Source organism: Pleurodeles waltl, chromosome 1_1 (assembly GCF_031143425.1).
Source record: "Pleurodeles waltl isolate 20211129_DDA chromosome 1_1, aPleWal1.hap1.20221129, whole genome shotgun sequence".
NCBI classification, from domain to species: domain Eukaryota; kingdom Metazoa; phylum Chordata; class Amphibia; order Caudata; family Salamandridae; genus Pleurodeles; species Pleurodeles waltl.
In genome coordinates this window covers 903,351,750-903,371,323 of record NC_090436.1, presented here as the reverse complement: position 1 = coordinate 903,371,323, position 19,574 = coordinate 903,351,750, and the positions used below count along the sequence as shown (strand labels likewise).

Below are 19,574 nucleotides of genomic sequence, written 5' to 3'. Positions count from 1 at the left end.
CAACTCCTGCACAGCTCACAAACCAGATTTTGAAGCCACCACAGCACTGAAACAGCCCTCATCACAGCCATGGACAACATCTGCACTCATCGCAGCCATGGACAACAACAACATTCATCCTCCTTGACCACTCTACAGCAGGAGTATGATCCTTCTCCCACCTCGCAGAGAAGTTCTGGAATGATCTCCCCCTCCACATCAGGACCTCCATGTTGCTACTGGAATTCCTAAAGAAGCTGAAGACATGGCTCTTCGACTAGCACTCTAGTGCTTGCACAGACCGCAGCCAGACTCAGATAGCACCTGCCTAGCCCTGGGATACTCTCATGGGTGATAATCTGCACTCTACAAATCTACTAACATAACATGTTTTATACACCAGGAAGGTTGCTCAACATTTCCTCCTTCCAAGGATTATGAAATGCATATCCTTGAGCCACGTAACATTCACATATGACCTCTGGGACCCAAATAATATGCACACATAAGGCAACTGAGATATGGATATTTATTTCTGTTTACCCTTTGCCATGATTCTGTCATTGATTCTGTCTCTTTTTTAGCTTTTTATGGGCAGTATATGTTTTGAGTTTTGATGTCGTTTTGAGTGACATGGGTGTTTGCTATTGTTTGGTGAGGAGATGAGGCTAGAAGTTACACTATCATCCATGCAATGTGGAGATGTTTGGACAAAATATTGAGTTAAAAATATTGGAACAGAGATATATTGGATAGAAATATTGTGAGTCACTAAGGATGGGCTTTGGCTCTGTCCACATTGGGAGCCAAGAGTACATGCTTTGATTGAGCAGTCATTGTGTGGTTCCACAAAAAGTGTGCTTGCCCTTCATGCAGCTGTGATAATTTTGTTTATTCATCCAGCTGCCTAAACTTGAACTTTCAGTGGCACATAAATGACACTGGAGTGGTATTAAAATGTCTTAGATAACTAGATAATTTATGTTGTATGTCTGTAATAGCAACAGGGATGGGATGAGGGCAGTCATTAACCTATATGGATTTTTAGGTCTGGCTTGACAGTGCAATTGTCATTTCAACTTTTAACCTACACCAATATTATTCAACAGTTCTTTGCTACAACACAAGCACTTATCTATTCATATGCTACTTTCTTGTAACGCTTCACATTACCAGACAAAATTCCTTGAAAGCCAGAGTTATTGGCATTGCCAGGGCTTGTTTTTTCTTTGGCATTTTATCCTACTTCGCTTGGGCTAAAGTAGGAAGCTATCTCCCTTCCTCTTAGCCCCTAGAAGGTCAAAGACCAGTTAACCCTCCTGAGATGTTTGTTTTTGAAGAAAAGTATAGGAACTATTTTTAGAGAATAAAAAAACTTGGTAACTCAGTTTCCTACCGATCTTCTCCAATTTGTCTCCTGGTCCGGTCCCTAAATCAGTCCAACTAGACTTTCTGGCTTATAAATCTCTTCTTTGATGTACACACCATTTCTCTTAAGAGACAAGTATCCAATCCACACCCACTTGTCAAAGGAGAATGTGCAATAAAGTAAAAGCAATGACTGAACCTTCGTATGACATTCACCTGGCCTCTTCAAAGTGGTGTCTGTAATCTGTGGGTGTAAATGCAGCAAGTCAGTTATTTTATACACAGAGCAAGCTATGCCATATTCTCACTTAGCACTTACTAGTATAGCTTGAACTTTTTCTATAGACAATGCTGCACTCGCCACTGGGATCACTTCGATGGTACATGATTGTAGAATAACCTCTAATCTCCAACACATACCATTTTCTAGTTTCTTTCTCTTGACAGCGTCCTCTGTGTTGACATAAATAAAAAAATCCACACTGGAAACTGGTGATGTTCAAGTTTCTCACAAGCCTCTAGTGAGAGTACTGACTTGAAAAATATGGATTGTCCTGATCTGACACTAAATGCATGGCTTCCTATGGAGCCGTGCTGTATGTGTCACAATAATGGGAGGAGGAGCAAAAACTCACATCTTCCTTTTTTAACTGGAATACCTAACATACCAATCATGTTTACATTATAGCATAATCACTGCCCGACAAATAGCTCACGTGTTGTACTAGAGTTCCGGTTTCTCGTTACATTTTAGGTTTCCCATAGAGGCAGATTTAACTGTCTCGTCAGCTTCATTTAATCAAAGGAATTTATAAATGAAAATGATATATGTACATATACATGGAGAATTTTTATGTCAGCCTTCTTAATCGTGGTCTTTTCAGCTGCCATTGCCATTCTGTTTTTGCTCACCATAGTTCACAGAATAGGGTAATAGGTCCAGACACATCAGATATTAGCTTTCTTGCACTGTGATCAACAGCATTTTCCCTGATCAGACATGAATAGCAGCATAAAAAGAAGAATACTTCAGCACCAAGGTTGGTAGGGCAACACCTTCCTTTGCTTATGTTTTTTCATTCTATTCCTTATATTTTTTAGTGTTTTTCAAAGGTAGCCTTGTGTGTTTAAACTATGTCTTCAAATAATCGTAATTCAAAACCAATAATATTTTTCTTTGGACCAATAAGAATCCTATTTTTGTAGTGTGCATTAAAACTTCACTAATGTAAGTACCACTGTGTGCTAGGAAGCATCCGTATTATTCTATTAAAATGTTTAAAATGGCTATTTTTACATGTTGACATTGGCAGCATATAGCCACCATGTGTAGGCAGCAGAATGTTTTGTTTAATTGCACCTTTTAAGACATATGCTTGTAATAATAGTTTTACAAAATGAACCACTGCGCCAGCTGGACAAGACCAGGCCTAGTGGCTTTGCCAGGGCTACTTACAATTAAATTACTCTCTCTCCTTACTGAACCGCAAACACATTCACATAACCCTTTGTTACTCACTTCCCCTAGCAGCCAAGAAATGGACCTGCAGCAAACGTCAAGCACGCCAAGGTTGTGATAATATGATCGCGTACGCACAAACGCACACACAGACACGCACGTGTGTTTGGGATATATTTTGCTCAGTTCAGCACACAGATCCTTTTGCTATGTGCCCTTTCAATACACACTTCCTCTCTCGAGAAACCATATAATTGAAGCTTTATCTTCCAAATACTCTATTGCCAAAAGATTACTGCTGCCAACTCTAACACTTGCTTCCATTAAGAATATGGAAATTCGCTTAATATTTGGACGACTCTTCAACAAATCTCGCCTTGAGAAGCTCGCAGTAGACATTCGTTCCTTCATATGAGAAAGGGCATTCCTGATTGTAAAACCCTGAGGATTTTCCAGTTCTTTCAAGTTGACTATTCATCACATCTGAAAGTCACATCTTTCCTTTCCGTTACGTCTCGGTATATTTATTTAATTTTAGTTCGGGTTTAAAGATTTCCTTTCTGGGCATTTTTAATATATGTGCCTAACAGATCGGTACACCTTAGACTGCCATGATTGACTTATTTTCATTTTACAAATATCGAACGGGGGCCCCTTTGCAAAGGTTACTGGCGTGCTCGAAACATTCAGCAAATTTAAGTAAAATGATAGAAGGACACGCACACGCGAGCACACGCACCAGTCAGCATTTGTAAAACCCTACTACAGCACTCTGGCTCTCATAAATGAGAGGCGTTTTAGGAAAGCAAAGTAGACACAAAGCACTGATGCAAATGCAGGCCGGGTGGAGTAGAAGGGGAGAAAATAAAGCTCGTTAAGGCGCTGTATTAAACAGTCGTTTGTTACTGATACGACATGACATTTATTTTGTAAAGCGCGACGTATGCCCGAGAGGCGTCTTGGCGATAACATGTGCATGAGAAAAGAAATTTGTGAGGAAAACCTATCGTGGCTTTGTAGGAAGTCTGAATAACCATGTTTTGAGCAGCTTTCTTGTGAAGAAACTCTGCCCACGTGCTGGAGGCACAAGCTAGTGAAGATCTACACAACCAGAACAGCAGTCCGCAGCAGAGGGATGCTGTAAGTAAGACATGTCCTCGTCTTTCATGAGGGACAAACCACAACGCAGCACAGGGTTTGACATTGTGCAGAAGAGCTCAGTGACCCCGAACACAGGCGCTGACACTTGGAAAAACAGCACGAGACAGTAGTTGTGTGGTTCGTCTCTCGTTTTTGAAGCTGCAGTGCACAGGCAGAGGACATTGTGACAAGACGCAGCTCAGTGTCTGGCGTTTTACATTGCGCGCGCCTGCCCTGGCTGGCACTCTGCGAATAAACACGAATCTGAAAGCTGACATATGGCTCCGTCCGGCATGGCTGAGGCAGAATTAGAATACAGCTGCCTGGCTCCGGCGAGGAGGAGCCGGCTGCTTTGCATCCCCCTGGCAAACACTGCTCTCCCATCTCATTCTGGCTTAACTGAACCACAACAAGGCACTACGAACAGCACCACACGCAGCTGTTTGAATTCACTATACGCGCACCTACCTGACAAAGGTCCTCGGATGCTTCCTGATAATTTCGACTCCTAGCGAGGAAAAAAGATAACCCAGCTATTTTATCGCACTTTCAGCATCCCTCGTCTGCAGCTGTTAGGATCGCGGAGCGGCCACCATTTTCTGGTCACGTGACTTGTGGTACATCTAAATAAGGATGATCACCTGCCCCCCGATAGCTGAGTCCACGCCCACACCGGCTATGGAGATGAGTAACAGCACCCAGCGACCCCTCACGAGCTGTCAGAGACAGATGTGAAACGCACTTTCTGACGCTGACTCGTTGCAGCCGCCCAAGCCCTGCTTTCTCACACCCCGGCAGTTTTTTAAATACACCAAAAAACGAAAACACATATGTGTTCAGTAGGGCGCCAATGTAAATGCTGCGGGATGGCAGAATGTTGCCGAGCATTTGTGTTTCCTATCAAATGTAATACTTCATAGAGCTGCGATACTGTTGCCCCCCTCAGAGAGTGGCATCAGTGAAAGGGTAATGCTCCCCAAACTAAGAACCTGGCACCCGTCGCAGGAATCCGAAGAGAAACGTTGCACGCGAGACTCATTTGCTTCAAGTGTTAAAAGGAGCGAGTGCAGTTGTATGTGTATTGCTTTCAAATCAATAAAATAGCGATGATTTTAGGGAACCAACATCTAGCTATAAATATGCAGTGACTTTAGGAAGAAGAGAAGAAGTTGGAAGGCGGCAGATGGGGGACGGTGGAGATATTAAGATTGATCTGCGCAGTGCTTTAAATGGAAAAATAGAAGTGCAGGTACTCTGAACCAGAGTACCTGTTTGTTTCTGAGACGTGCCGGTACTCTCCAATTAAATGTATTACGTTTTTCTTGAGATATGCCGGTACTCTCCCTCTCACAACAAAAAAGTGCAGGTACTCAGTACCGGAGAGTACCGGCCCATTTAAAGCACTGGATCTGCGAGAAAACGACTGCATTTTTGGTAGGAGTCACCACTCCGAGTCCTCCTTCCTGGTCGCAGCGCTTGAAGATTACTGGGAGTAATCCAAACATAAGTAATCCTAACATTAATGGCTTTCTCATCTCCTTCCTCGCCCATTCATGAATCTGCCAGGATCTATGCAAGTTGTGCAGCCTCATGGAAATATATCCATTACATACAGAGCAGTTTGCCAGGGACGAGACCAAATTTGGTGCCCTCTCCGAATTGTCCTCTTTAAATGTATATGTATTGAAAATCTGGAAGGGGCATGAAGAGTGTGATGAGGGCAAGATTAAGGAGCGTCATGAAAAGAAAAACAAAAAGGAGGCAAGAGTGCCCGCAGCCCTGTATACCCGAGTCATAGGGACACTACTGCATGGAGCTCCAGTGCCTCTCTGGAAGGTGGTGCCTTAGGCGTGGACCCAGCTCATCATACATGCTAAAGGCCAGCCTTGAGTACATACTGCACCAAAACACAGAGGGGCTGGTATACAAAACAGCCTTTATTGACAACAATTCTTAACAAAAGTTTGACAGTGAGCTAAACCTCTCTTAATAGCAGGCTTTTAAAAGAATATTTGTATCTAATAATTACTCTTTCTCACTAGCTAAATCCAATCGGTAATGAAAATTAAAAGTAGAATCCCTACTCCATGTTGCTGCTTGACAAATTTCTACAACAAAAACTCCCGCCCGTTCTGCCAATGATGCTGCCACCCCGATGGTTGAACAGGTTTAAACTGAACTTGGAAAGACGTTCCCTGAATCTTGGTGAGCTTGAGAAGTTGGACTTGCAATCCCTCTTGCAGTACCAAAGTTAGTAAACAAGCTGTCCGATTGTCTATACTCTGTGAACAAAAAAATCTTCATTGCACTTGCCACCTCCAAAAGATGAAAATCAACATCTGAATCCGTATTAGCATCTGGCCATGAAACAGGTAAAACAATCTCCTTTTTCCTAAGGGAGGCTGTTTACTTTGGAAATAAACACTAGCAAACACCTCAAAAGAGTTATGTCCTCAAACACCTTTAGGTAGGGTGCACAACAAAGAAAGGACCATAACTCACCAATTCTTCTTCCTCTAGTGATGTTTACCGGAAAACTAATGTTCAGGGCCAACAATTGCTCTAAGACGTCAACCAATGGTTCAAAAGGAGGATCCTACAAAAAAGCTAGTACCAAAGGAAGATCCCATGCTCGAAATAAATGTTTCACCTTTGGCCTTAGAAATTCAAATCTTTCGAATAAAGAAGACTAGTCTTAATCCAAAAGAAACCACCGGATGGAAACTTAAAATTATTAATAGTTTCCCTCTGCAATTTCAAAGTTGATAATTGCAAACTTTTGTCTGACACCCCCCTACAAAAATTGTAAACTATTTTCATCACAACTGACTGGATAAATATATTCTTTGACACCATTTATTAAAAGATTCCCAAAGAAGGTTAAACAATTTTGTCACATAGTCTCTCGTAGACCCCCGCATCAAGGGAAATGCCAGAAGCTATTAATTTAAGTTCAAAAGCCCCAACCTTTTATCCTCCAATTCAACAAATTCAGATGAATGTAGGTGGTTGAAGAATTGAGAGGTTGACGTTGAGAGAAGGGAACTAAAGGAAGAATCAATTTTCTTGTCGCTGCCATGAGGCAGAGGAGAGGGACCCTAGCTCTCTTTGGCCAATGGAAAGAGTCATAATTACCTCTATTCTGTCCCCTGAACCTTTGCTAAGCCTCAGGGAATAGTCAGAACTTAAGGAAAAGTGTACAGTAAAACATCCTGCTAAGGTTCAGAGGGGCATCTGTGTCTAACACTAGGGGCGTCATGAAATCTGGAATAAACAAGGTAGAAGAGAACTGTGGCGATCAGAAAACTGATCAACTTGTAGGATCCTGAATCGGCGACATGTCTCCTGACTACAGGTAGGCTGACTGAAAATTCCTGTGAGGACGTAAACACTCCACTCAGGTGATAAAGCTTGGTATTGTCTATAACCAGAATGTGGACTGCCCTGGTTAATAACAGATTCCTCTTTGTACATGCACAAACCTGGAACTTTAGAAACCTAGCACTTGATGCCCAGTCCCAAACTGGTGGTTTAGATAATCCTTTATAACCATATTGTCTGTGCACAGTACCACTGAAGCACCCTTGAGTGTATCAGCAAAACAAAAATGAAGACCCAACTATACTGTTCTCATTTTCCTTCCTTTGGAATAATGAGCCTTTTCTTAAATAGCCCTGACACCCTGAATTACCTTTGAACCCAAAGTAGCCCTCAATCTAGAGAACCTTCATCAGTTGTCAGAAATATTTAAACAGAAAACAATGTTTCTGTCTCTGAGGTTGATGGGATTCATCACTACTTAAGTTGACTCCAAATTGTCTGAAAGGACCAATTATGTAGGTCTGAGTTATCGCTTGCCCTGGCTGCATTTGTGCCCAGTGAATCACAAACAGGGTTGCAGCTTGGAAAAACAAAATAAACAGAGAACTCTTACATCACTAAAGAGCATAAAGAGTGGTCAGGGCTTGCTCTGGAAAAGCTCCTAGGGGGCCATTGCTCTTTCTCTTGGCTGCATGCCCTACCCTATTGGACCTGATGTCCTGCCCTAGTCAGTGTTCTGAGCTGTCCGGGTGGGCGTCCACCTGTTGGTGTTGTTAGTGGAGTTGACAAGGGCAAATAGCGTAGTTGTGCCCCATGCCTTGCCAGTTGGCCTGGCCTGTTTTGACAAGTAGGTACGCAATTTGATTCTACGCTGATGGTCACAGCCCAAAGCCTATCCCTCCCCTGAGTGTGAGGCAGGGGCGGTGCAGGGTCTAATTGAGTCCTTAGAGTACTGGACCATGGAGCGAGGAAGAAAACACTTTGATGGTCATGGCATAACTGGAGTAATGTCTCAGATGGTGGTGGAGCCACAGCCAGGGCGAGGAGCAAGCTTGAGATCTGTTGCTGTGGAGGCTGGTGCGATAGGGTCCATTGTCATCTTGTGCCACCACACCATGACACAGATGGGAGAGAATTCCACCTTGCAAGAGGTTCCAAAAGAAAACTGAAACTGATTAGGGCCTAAAAGACTCTTTGGGGCGTAAGATATTTACCAACACAGTGCAGTAAACCAGACCTACACTGCCAACTGGAAGTGTCTACATTTGAGAAAGGATCACAGTAAAGAAGAAAAGCAAGGAGCACTTTTTTAACTTGTAGGGTACTACCCAAAGGACGGTCAATTAATGCCCTGCTTGTAGATTTGAAGGACAGAAAGGCAATACTGAAACCTTGATGCACAGTATCTAGGAGAAGCGGGAGGGTGTAACTAGCAATGTATTACAAGCTGAGAAGAAAGTGGAGATGGATAGGAAGCAACTTTCCACTCTTGCAAACCAAATGGACACCAGTACAGAAAGAGATACCGAAGGAGATATCATTGCTCCAGAAATCAGTGGCGAGGCGAAGGTCAAGCTGGTGGAGAAACATGAGATGCTTGATGGCCAGCACTTGGGTAATATGCTTTGAGTACTGGGAATGCCTCCAGAGATTAAGTATAATGTTCTATCTGGGTGCCTGAAAGGTGCACAGGGTGACCTGCCGGAAGATCAAATGAGTCCTAGGGTGATATAATCATGAAGACCAATCCCATCTCTAAGATGAGTGAAAAACAGAGGGACAGGACAAGGAACAGTGATGATGATGCTTCACTCAATCAATCTCAGTGATACAATATTGGAGCAGTAATCCAGAAGGAAAGTGTGCAGTTTGAGAGAAGTTGTTTGCTTTTCTTTGAAGGTTTAAGTCCTGGCCCCTTGCCTAGGGAGAGAGAACCGATAGTGAGCTTCATACAGAGAGTCTCTCTGCTCAAACCTAGTAGCTATGTCACAAGCAGCAAGCAACCCTCAGAGAGGTGAATTATAGTGTTCAATCAGAGCCAACAATTTCAAACTAAAAAACACAACACAATAAAATTACTGGAGCAGATTAGAAAAACAGAGCAAAAAGTAATGGCCAAGAAGACACCAAGAGCATCACAATAACTTAAGAGGAACCAGAGATGGAGATTTTTTAAAGTTTTAAGGCAAACATGCCTGAAACAAGTAAATCAGTATAGGAAAATAATAGTTTGTGATGGACTAGGACCTAGGCTTAATTTCAGGCGGACTGTGAATCAGACGTCAGATACACAAAGTGGGTTGTCATAGTCAAAAGGTTTACTTTAAGGTTATGGCCTAATTTAGAGTTTGGCGGACGGCACTCAGTTGTAAACATGATGGATATTTCCTCTACATTATGAAAAGTGAATTATATCCTAATCCACATGTAATATAGCAGCTGCAATATCCATCACATTTGTTATGGAGTAACCATCTGCCGGACTGTAAATACGTCCCTTAGACTACAACCTCTAGGAAGGCTTTGTCGGATCAGTACTGCAGCCTCTGACTACTGAGGGGCACCATGTCTCTCTCCAGCCTCTTGGAGTGAGGATTCCTTCTGCTTTTTGTGTCCCTGAAGCAAGTAAACAGGAGTTCAACCACTTGACCATTGGAAATCAGCTCCGATCCCTGGGTGATAGCTATATTCAGAGGGTCCTTGAGTCCTTGTATGAGTCTTCTTCTTCCAGTAGGAGTTAGAATTCTTCTTTCAGCAAGGCCACCTTCTTCAGATGAAGGCTTCCCAGATGCAGGAATGTTCTGAGGAGGTGGCGGTGGGGGTGCCAGATTTATCTTATTCACTAGCCCAGTGGTTTCCAAAGCTTTTAGATTCGTGGTCCACTTTTGGGAATGAAAAACCTTTGCAATCCCCCTACATTTAATGAGCAGGAGGCAGGGGATTTTTTGAATGTAACAAGAGCATTGTGTGGTAGTGTACTGTCATTTTCAGACAGCACATTTCCTATGTAAATGGCAACTAACTTTGCACAGACATACAGTTTTACTGATAAAACTATACAGCACTGAATTGATAATGTGCGGAAGTCAAGTTTCTGTGAATATTTATCATTTGTGCACCACCAAGTAAAGTGTCTTAATTTGTTTGATCCTCGTCTAATCTTATTAAAGCCCTCTTTCAAAATTACAAACAATTGTGCTTCATTTTTGCTTTCATAAAGGCTGAATACATACAGTACATTTACAGGTATTTACATTTAATTGTGTTGCAAAAACAAATGACTTCCTAACTTTCCACATTCCCTGTTCTCCAGAAAGATTGCCACATAATTCACTTTAAAAACTCCTCTCACTTTGCAGTCAGACAAAGAAAAGTAAACACCCACTCCATGTTAAAAGAATAAGCAGCATTCTGTCAGAAGGCATTGCTGACAATTGACCTCTGTCTCTAAAGCACCAACAAATGTGACATGATTAACGCAGAACTTAAAGACGTCTTTATTTATTGCTTGGACCTTCCTGGTCCACTAAAAATCTGCTTCCGGTCGTGACCCCCAGTTTGGTAAACATTGCGCTAGCCAGTTATTGGAGAAATTCTACTGCTCACCCTTTTCTCACAGTCCCCCTACTTCCTTTTGCAGCACTTCTTGCTGACCAAGTGAAGAAAGCATGGTTTCAAGATACTGCACTAAATTGGCATAAATCCTTCTTGGAAGATCGAGTGTAAGCAGTTCAACTCACTCCATTTGCAGCAACTGCTGTAATATCAACTGTGGCTTTCCCCTGGGATCATCCTATCTCCACTTTTATTTAACATCTAATATCAGCCCCATGATAAAGGAATTAACTGCAAGAGGCTGCAGATTATAAAACTACACAGGTGACTCTCAATTACTCCGCTGACTAGATGGCACAGTGGTGGCACAGAGCGAATTCCAAAACACCATGCATTATAGCTGAAACTGGATGAGTAATAACCAGCTGAAATGAAATGCCAACCAAACTGATGTAGTATTTTTGAATAACAGATTCGACCTCTGGCATAACCTTTATTGGCCTATGATAATGGGAGCTGCACCTTAAACCAGAACTGCAGCTAAAAGCCCCAGGGTTAACATGGATGGCTGACTCTCTATGAATCCACTGATTGCAGTTTTGTCTCTGAGAGTATGCAGGAGCATGATTTTTCACTCTCATCTAGTGGACTTTTTTATTGATCAAGATGCACAAGAGAGTTACAATAAGAAACAATTAAATTTTCTGTGAAGCCCAATGTGACCCTACAATAAGGACCAGGAATCACTAATTTAGGCTAAATTGATTTATTCCCAATCAGTAATCAATCTAATGTACATGCATGTCATGAAAATATTGAAAAAATACAGAATTACAGCTGGCAAGCTGAAACATCGCAATCGGTTCAGTCTCAGTAGATTAAGATACATAGCAATTACAATCACAGCAATACAGAAACTAAGAACTAGAAATAGGTGCTCTATAAAGAAACCCCTGTTCTCTTTCTTTAACATGAAATAATTCTAAGCTCATCTAGTAAGAATTCTAAGTAAGGAATGAAGATGGTTTGGAAGTAAATCTTGAGGATGGTTGGAATAAAGGTTCAAGGATGAATCAAAAGTTGCTTAAGCTTAAGGCAATTTAGGAATGTCAGAAGATGTAAGCACAGGGAAGACTTCAGTAGAAATCTTCCAAATAGGAATACTTGTTTCACACTTGCAAGAATAAAGGGAGTAGAGAGGCCTTCACCCCTCAAAGTCTCAGGGAATCTGCCTTAACTTCTAACATCGTAAGCATTCATTAAAATAAACAGAACCGTCAACACCAGTAGAATTTTCCGCTCCCTTTTAGGGACCAATGGGATCTCCAGAAGTCTCATAAATGGTAGCATCTCCCAGGTTTCTTGTCCCTTGGAACTCGAGCGTCTCTGCAACCTTGAATGTCCCACGTTCCTGAAACAAGATGACTAGGAGACTTCAGCTGCTCATTAAATCTTCACCTCTTGTGACAAGACTGTCTCTTTTCAGTCCTTACTATCAGTGAAACTAATACATAAGTTACACTCCTTTCCTTTACTTACTGAAGCCTTGAAACATACCTGCAAAGAAAGAACACGCTAACCAAACAAAAGAGCATTTCAGAATTAAAGCCTTTAATCTTGCTAACTTTAACCAAACATTCCATATGCATTTTGAATACATGTACATATACACCTTAAACTTTTATGATAAATGCAAATAAGAAAATACATGTTATTTTAACATATGCAACTTAACAATATAAATGTAGAACGTGAATAATAGATTTGCCCTACTCCTCCTCTAAATGCATATACTTGCTTAAAATAATAAGGAAGATAGCTTTATTCTTCTGCTAGAAGTGTTAAAAATGGTTATCATTGTGGCAATCAATACCCCAAGACCTGATCGGGCAAATATAACCTATTTAGGTTCTCCCAATAATGCCATTCCTAAACTAAAGCACATTACTGGCTACCAATACGACAAAGGATACAGTTTAAACCCTGCTTTGTGGCTAAGAGATTCAAGAAATACATTTGAACGTGAGTCTTATGATCTCCAAATCTAATTATCTGGCTATTCCAAGGCATACAAAGACATATATGGAAGATTGCAGCTTCTCTGTGCAAGCTTCTGTTCTGTAGAATTCTCTTCCAGATCCCCTACGTTATTAAACTGACCTAAAACGACTTAAACATTTAAAAGCCTGGGTTTTCAAACAAGCTTAAAAAGCGCTGGAAGTAGGAGTGCTGGGGGTGATGCAGCACCACCTAAATTATGATCCTGGGGTTCTTAAGGTGAATGAGCAATGAAGATGTCTTTCAATTTCGTTTCACATTTTTTGCACATTCAAAGACAGAGGTCAAATGGCAGGCTACCTCTTCTGACAAATTTCTGCATATTTAACATGGAGACTGGTGTTTACTTTTCTTTCGCTGACTGCAAAGTGAGAGGATTTTGTAAAGTGAACAATGCGGCAGCCTTGCTGGTGTGAAAGGAAAGGCTGAACAATGTAGTTTTTTCCAACACACAACAACATTTAAATACCTATAAATGAACTGTACAACTATTCCAAAATATTTCAGCACTTAAGAAAGCACAAACTAAGCACTTTTTGTAAATTTTGATGTAAACAGTGATTTAATTAGGGTCAAAACAATTCAAGACACTTTACTTGGTGAAGCCCAAGTGAAAAATATTAGCCAAAACCCGATTTCTACATATTAATGTTTGTGCGCTAAATAGTTCTATTAGTAAAACTACATATGTGCAAAGTTAGTGGTCATTCCAATCGAAAATATGCTGTTTGTGAATGACAATGAGCTACTATGCCATGCTTTAGTAATATAATTGCAACAGTAAGTTGTAAAATTCAGAACTAGCTACATACTGCACCCTTAACTCTTTCTTTTGCCACACTTGTTTTTTTAGCAACACTGGGGCTTTTCACAATACCTATGAGTTCAGTGAGGTCATTTTGATGGTAACACCCCCACTCTAAAAATTGTTCCAGAACCCCTGACAGTCTTATTTCTTCTGATTTACCTTCCCTCTTTTATTCCTTTATTTTCTTTGATTACTCAGCAACAAGAAGTCGTTTGTGAACCTGCGCTAAATCAAGTTGACTTTATATAACATAACAAAGTCAACAGGTCTGTTCTTGGCAAGCTAGTTTGATGGGTACATTTTTTTTTAGTGTTATTGCAAGAATGTCCCACAAACATAAAAATATGCATCAGAAAACACGCCACTGCCACAACATGGTGGTCATAAGTTTTAAAATAGAAATTAAAAAAGAAGTGTAATCATCACATAATTTTAACGGAAAGCAAGTGCTACCTAACAGGCATATGTACTCAGAACAGGATGAAAACCCTTTTAGAGTCAGTGCACATCACACGTTCATCTGATTCCTTTTGGTGCAAAGAAAAGGTACTACTGGCTATATTGATATAATTTAAATGCGCTGGGGTTGATAATAAAAAAGTAAAGCCAGGTAGGCTAGTTTGAACTCGGGTGCGAGAGTCAAAGATCTGAGCAACAGGGGTAAGAGGCGTTGATAGATACGTTGTTATGTAATTAGCATGTATGTCGTATTCACTACCACTAGCACTGCAGCACAATCTCTATATGTCTTCCCTTTTATGCAGATCTGGGAGTGCCATCCATGACTTAGTTTACAGTTTATTGGTGTTTGTATGTGGCTAGAAGGCAGTTTGTTCATTGTTTCTTTAAAAAAAAATTGTGTATGATAACGTGAAGGTAAAATTAATTCAATCTTGAACATCCTTGTATATTTTTATGTGTATGTATGTGTGTGCAACAGAAATTCTGTGTTTTTTCTTGAATAAGGTATTTATTGGTCCATTGTCTAGCAGAAGTAAAAGTACATCACATGCCAGGGAGGTAATTCTGACGAAATGCCATGCACATGAGCATGTGTTGTATTTACACCCGTTGTGTGTGCATGTTTCTAGTGTATATGTTGGTGTGGTGCACGACTTAGCCATTGATTTGTCAATCCTTAAAAACAATGTGGCTCTGGTAGAGCATTGCCCACAAGTGTGTTTGGGTTCTGAGTAAGAACATAGGAGGCGTATCCGAAACAATTGTGTGTGATGATATTGTAGAACTGAGCGTGCTGCTGGATACCCAGTGAATACCAAATTATGACATTTGGAAGTGTTCTGATTGGGAGTTTTGTAGAATGTCATGGGTTGCATCAAAAATAGTTGATTTCAAAACCTGCGAGGCTCTACATGCATGTCTGTTTCTAGGTACAATCTTTTGAAAGAAGAGTACTCAGTCTGACAGGAGAGCACGAGGGCTAGTATGGAAAACATATCAAAGCAAACAGAATGCAGGCTTGCTAGTATCTGTTGGGTAACTAGTATGAATAACAGGTAATTTGAAATGGCATTGTATTGTCTAATAAATTATGCTGGTGTGAAGTTAATGCTTTTAAGGAAGCTCCAGCAGTTATCAGCAGTTGTATCTTAAGGGCAGCAGTCTTGTTAGGCTCAAAACAAATTTCACATATGTTAAATACCTGGGACGACTTGTCCTCACACTGGCCATGGTGAATAAACGGTAAGGGAACATAATGTTGGTGACAAACCTGCCAGGTGTGTCAAAGATCCCTGCCCCCTGGAACTGTGGCTGCTGTGAAGCGCACCATCTTTTTCATCCTTTATTTATCATTAAAGGCGTCCAGAAAGCTTGGCAGCTAAGGGCCAGACAAAAATTCGGCATGCATGAAGTAACAAGATCTGGGTTGTAGGTCGGTCGTGGATGCAGAATCGTCAGAGAGACGCCTCCTTCCTCCACCCAGGACACTCTCTCTTACCACAACCCCGTAGGCAGTCATTCTTGCCAGTACTCCCTAAGTAGAGCCTCCATCATCCACACATTGCCTCTCCTCCCAATCAGTTCATTATGCCTTTCACAAGTCAGATCTCTCCCACATTGCTCAGCACTAGCCTCTCCCACCAATTTTCATCCCTCGCTCAGTGGAAGACATTTTGTATGTGAGCCCTTCAATAGATGCCCACAAACAAACCCTGGTGTTTCTACATCATATCAATCACATCAAAACAAACATGTCAGGTTGAAATACTGTTAATGTTAGAGGGGACCATAAGTGGCCAGCATTTGTGAAGGAGGGCTGGAGGGAAGAATTAGAGTCTCGTGAAGCTGCTGGGGAAAAATCAGTAACAAGGCCACAATGGGGCACAGGGAATCATGAATGGGGAACCAAGTGCAATCATAAGGATGGAAGGAGGTGCACATGGACTATATGGAGGCCAAAGAGTGGTATCTGGAGGGATAGAGAGAGCACAAGGAGTGCTGCAGCAGACATGATTGAGGAGCCTGTAGTGCACAGTGAGAGTGGTCAGAGGAAACTACAAATAGGGGAAGTAGAGGTCAGAGTGAAGAATGTAAGGCTTCTTGGTGTGACAATGGTAGCAGTAACATTCACAGAAAAAGCAACAGACCTACTTTATCTCCACCATTGCACCAAGCAATGGGAACATTGTAAGGAGCTGAAAACACTAAACAGGTTCCAAAAGCCAGCTCAACCACTCATTGAAGGCCATCACATCTCGTCTGCCCTAACGACCACCACTACACCTTAAGTCTGGGTCCACATTTGACACTATACCGAGGCTGGCAACAGGTATCAACATAGATGAGTGAACCCAAGCAAGACACATTCCAAAGTTAAACATACAGCCTTACTGGAAGCAGGGCATATTTGCTGCATGGACAGATACAAGGGTAGTAAACAACTCTTGGCACAATTATGACATTCATAGGGGGAGTCAGCATTAGAATAGCAGTTTTTTTAACTCTTTTTATAAAATTTCACGGGGTGAGGTGGTGCTGATAGTGTCAGAGAGAACCCCATATTGTTAGAGTACTCCCTGAGAAGGTCTGTTTTATAGCTGTAGTTTTCTTGAATGATGGAACTTCATGAAGTAGGGTACCCGAGCTCAAGTTGAGATATTAATTGAGTGACATAACCAAATTTATTGGGTTGTGATGGGACACATAGTGGATTGGCTTATGTGTAATTCAGGCTATTTTGGGAATGCTTCTTGCCTATTTTGTGAGCCATGATAGTTTGGACAGAACTGGAGAGACATGATTAAACTGCCTGGAGATAGAGGTTAGTCCATCAATTATGGTTAGCATGCAAAACCCTTCCATGTCTACCTAAAGCATTGCTGCAGGTAGCAATGCAGGCTATTTTATTATCCATATTAGACTACAGTAACCTTTTGTACCCTGGACTTCCTGCTTACCTTATTTCTAGACTGCAGCACATTCAAAACACCACAGAATGTCTTCTTTTTAACTTCCTGCACCATTCTCATATCTGACTTTTCATGACTACCCTTATGTGGTTGCCCATGTCCAAAAGTATCTTGTTTAAGAGTTTTTGTTTGGTCAACCAACACTACTATAATCAGGGCGCGCTGTACCTTTGTGCTATATTTGTTCATTATGCCCAACCACAAGTACTCAGATCCTCCTTTTTGGGCTGCTTGATATCCCTCAAATTCACCACTACAGAATAGGAAGCCATTATTTTTCATATCTGGCTGTGAAACACAGGAACACCAAGTAGGTTATGTCTAATTGAACACCACCTAGCTTGCCATAAAGCAATCAAAATATAACTCTTCTCCTCATAAACTACCTGATTCCTGATCCAGTCCTTTGCTGGGACATTTTCCAATAACCCTGACAATACTCTAAGTAGAAGTGGTAAGATGTGTTGATGTGTTTGAGAATGAAGGTAAGAGGGTTCATGTAAAGATAGAAAGGAAACGGGGACCGAATGAGTCTTGGGGACCACCTTCACAGATCCACAGGGGGCTCGGGGGATTTTTCTAATTTTGTATGCTAAAACTGAATTTTAAGATACGGCAAGAACCACTTTAGAATTCAGCCTTTGAGTCTCATGTTTTTCAATGAGCATTTTGGGGAGAAATTAGCTTTTTAAAAGCTGTGGAAAGGTCCACGAGAACGAGGAGGCAGACCAATGCACACAATATCACAATTTAATCAACTTTTTTTTGTCTTCTAAGCTAGGCGGCACTCTTTTTCTTTCATTCGTCAGCCACCTTCAATATGGTTTCCCATTCTATCTTTACTGGAAAGGTTATTCCCTATTGGCCTGAAGGGGAAGCCACTCAGATAGTTTAAATCCTTTGTGGAAAACAGAACTCAGGCAATCCAGATGGTAACTTTTCACTCAGATTTTAAAGATATCGCTTGTATTGTTCCTCACGGGGTCGGCTTTCAATCCCACTCTTTTTAAATATATATGTTGGTCCCATGGCATATCTGATTGCTTTGTTAGGCTTTCAATTTTATGGCTATGCCGACGATACTCAAATAATCATCCACACGGAGGGCAATATTTCCCATTACATGCAGTTCAAAGACTGCTTGATTAAGGTAGCCAGCTGGATGGAAGCTAATTCCCGCTGGGTAATTTCAGACAAAAATAGGGTTATACTTTTTGATAATCCCACGATCTGGTCCTCTATGTGGTGGTGCCAATCGTTGGGAGAATGTCCAGAACCAGCATCCACTGCCCGTAACCTGCCGTGCTATTGAATAGGCAAGCTTTCGTTTTACATCAGATTTATAAATTAATGACTATGTGCTTTCTGCTAATGAAACAATTAAGAAGATCCTCCCTTTAATTCCTCTACATTCTTCAATGTTACTGATGCAAGCTCTGATTTTAAGCAGATTTGACTATTACAATGCTCACTATGTTGGACTTCTGGATTACCTTATAAAGAATTGACAACTTATTCAGAATGCAGCAGTCAGGCTGATATTTGGGAGAAGTAAGTTAGATAGCATCTTGTCTCAACTTGGCCAGTTACACTGGCACCCTGTTCATAGTCGATGCCGGTTTAAGGCTTTTCGTATGTTTCTAAAGGCCCTTTACCCAGTGCTAAATTAGTAAAAAAGCAAGTTCCAGAGCTCTTCTCAGGAGGTCACTGGAGCTACCACTACCCATTACCCATGCAAGTGCTGCAAATAAAAGCACCAACATAACTAGTAACCATCACACTCATGTAACTGTGGCAATTCAGAATATTTCAGGACACCCAAAGCAATAAGAATGGTGCGGGAGGCAGGTATTATTGATTTTTGATATGTATTAAAGTATTAAACACTGTTGTTGTATTCAGCTCAAAATTAGGCAGACATTGCCACCATGCGGCAGACTGTCATTAGTGCTGGTGTTGAGAATTAAGAGTCAGTGCAGAGCACCAGAAACCAGTGGCTCAATTTAAGCACTGCCTTTACCCAGTAGCATGGAACGCGTATATCTCAGATATTGTTTACAAATATATTCCTCCTAGATTGCTTTACCCAACCTCTGCTTGTTTGATTATGGTACTAAAATACCAGAAAGTAAAGTTGGGAGTCTGGGCTTTTCCCATGGTTAGAGTTCAGGCATGAAACAGACCGCTGCTTGAGTTACCCTTAAACCCAAATATTTAAACATTTTACAGGGCTTTACAAAGTAATTTATTTATATAGGCTTTACCTGGAGCGATTGGTGCATAGAGTGCACTAGTTTGCTGGTACCAAGACACCCTTGGGTAATTGCGCACTCTAGACATACCGCCAACTGACCTGGAGCATGATTTAAGCTCATCTACAAGTTAATTTGCATCTATACAAAACATAGTTTGATCTACATGCAGCTTTTCAAGGCTTTAGCTAAAGAGGGCAATT

At 41.3% G+C, this 19,574-nt stretch overlaps 1 protein-coding gene across 14 annotated transcripts in view; it reads right to left on the bottom strand.

The window, feature by feature from the left end:
* The window catches only part of LOC138288601 (protein prune homolog 2-like), a 400,651-nt gene that overhangs the window by 328,470 nt on the left and 52,607 nt on the right, over nucleotides 1–19,574 (bottom strand). For 5 of the 14 annotated variants that reach the window (XM_069230114.1, XM_069230117.1, XM_069230118.1 and 2 more), the window contains exon 1: nucleotides 4,415–4,562. The exons of 8 other annotated variants lie outside the window; for them this stretch is intronic. The gene's annotated coding sequence lies outside the window, so the exon portion shown is untranslated. Of the gene's footprint in view, nucleotides 1–4,414; nucleotides 4,625–19,574 lie in introns of those variants that run through there. One more of the 14 variants, XM_069230116.1, reaches the window with a different exon arrangement.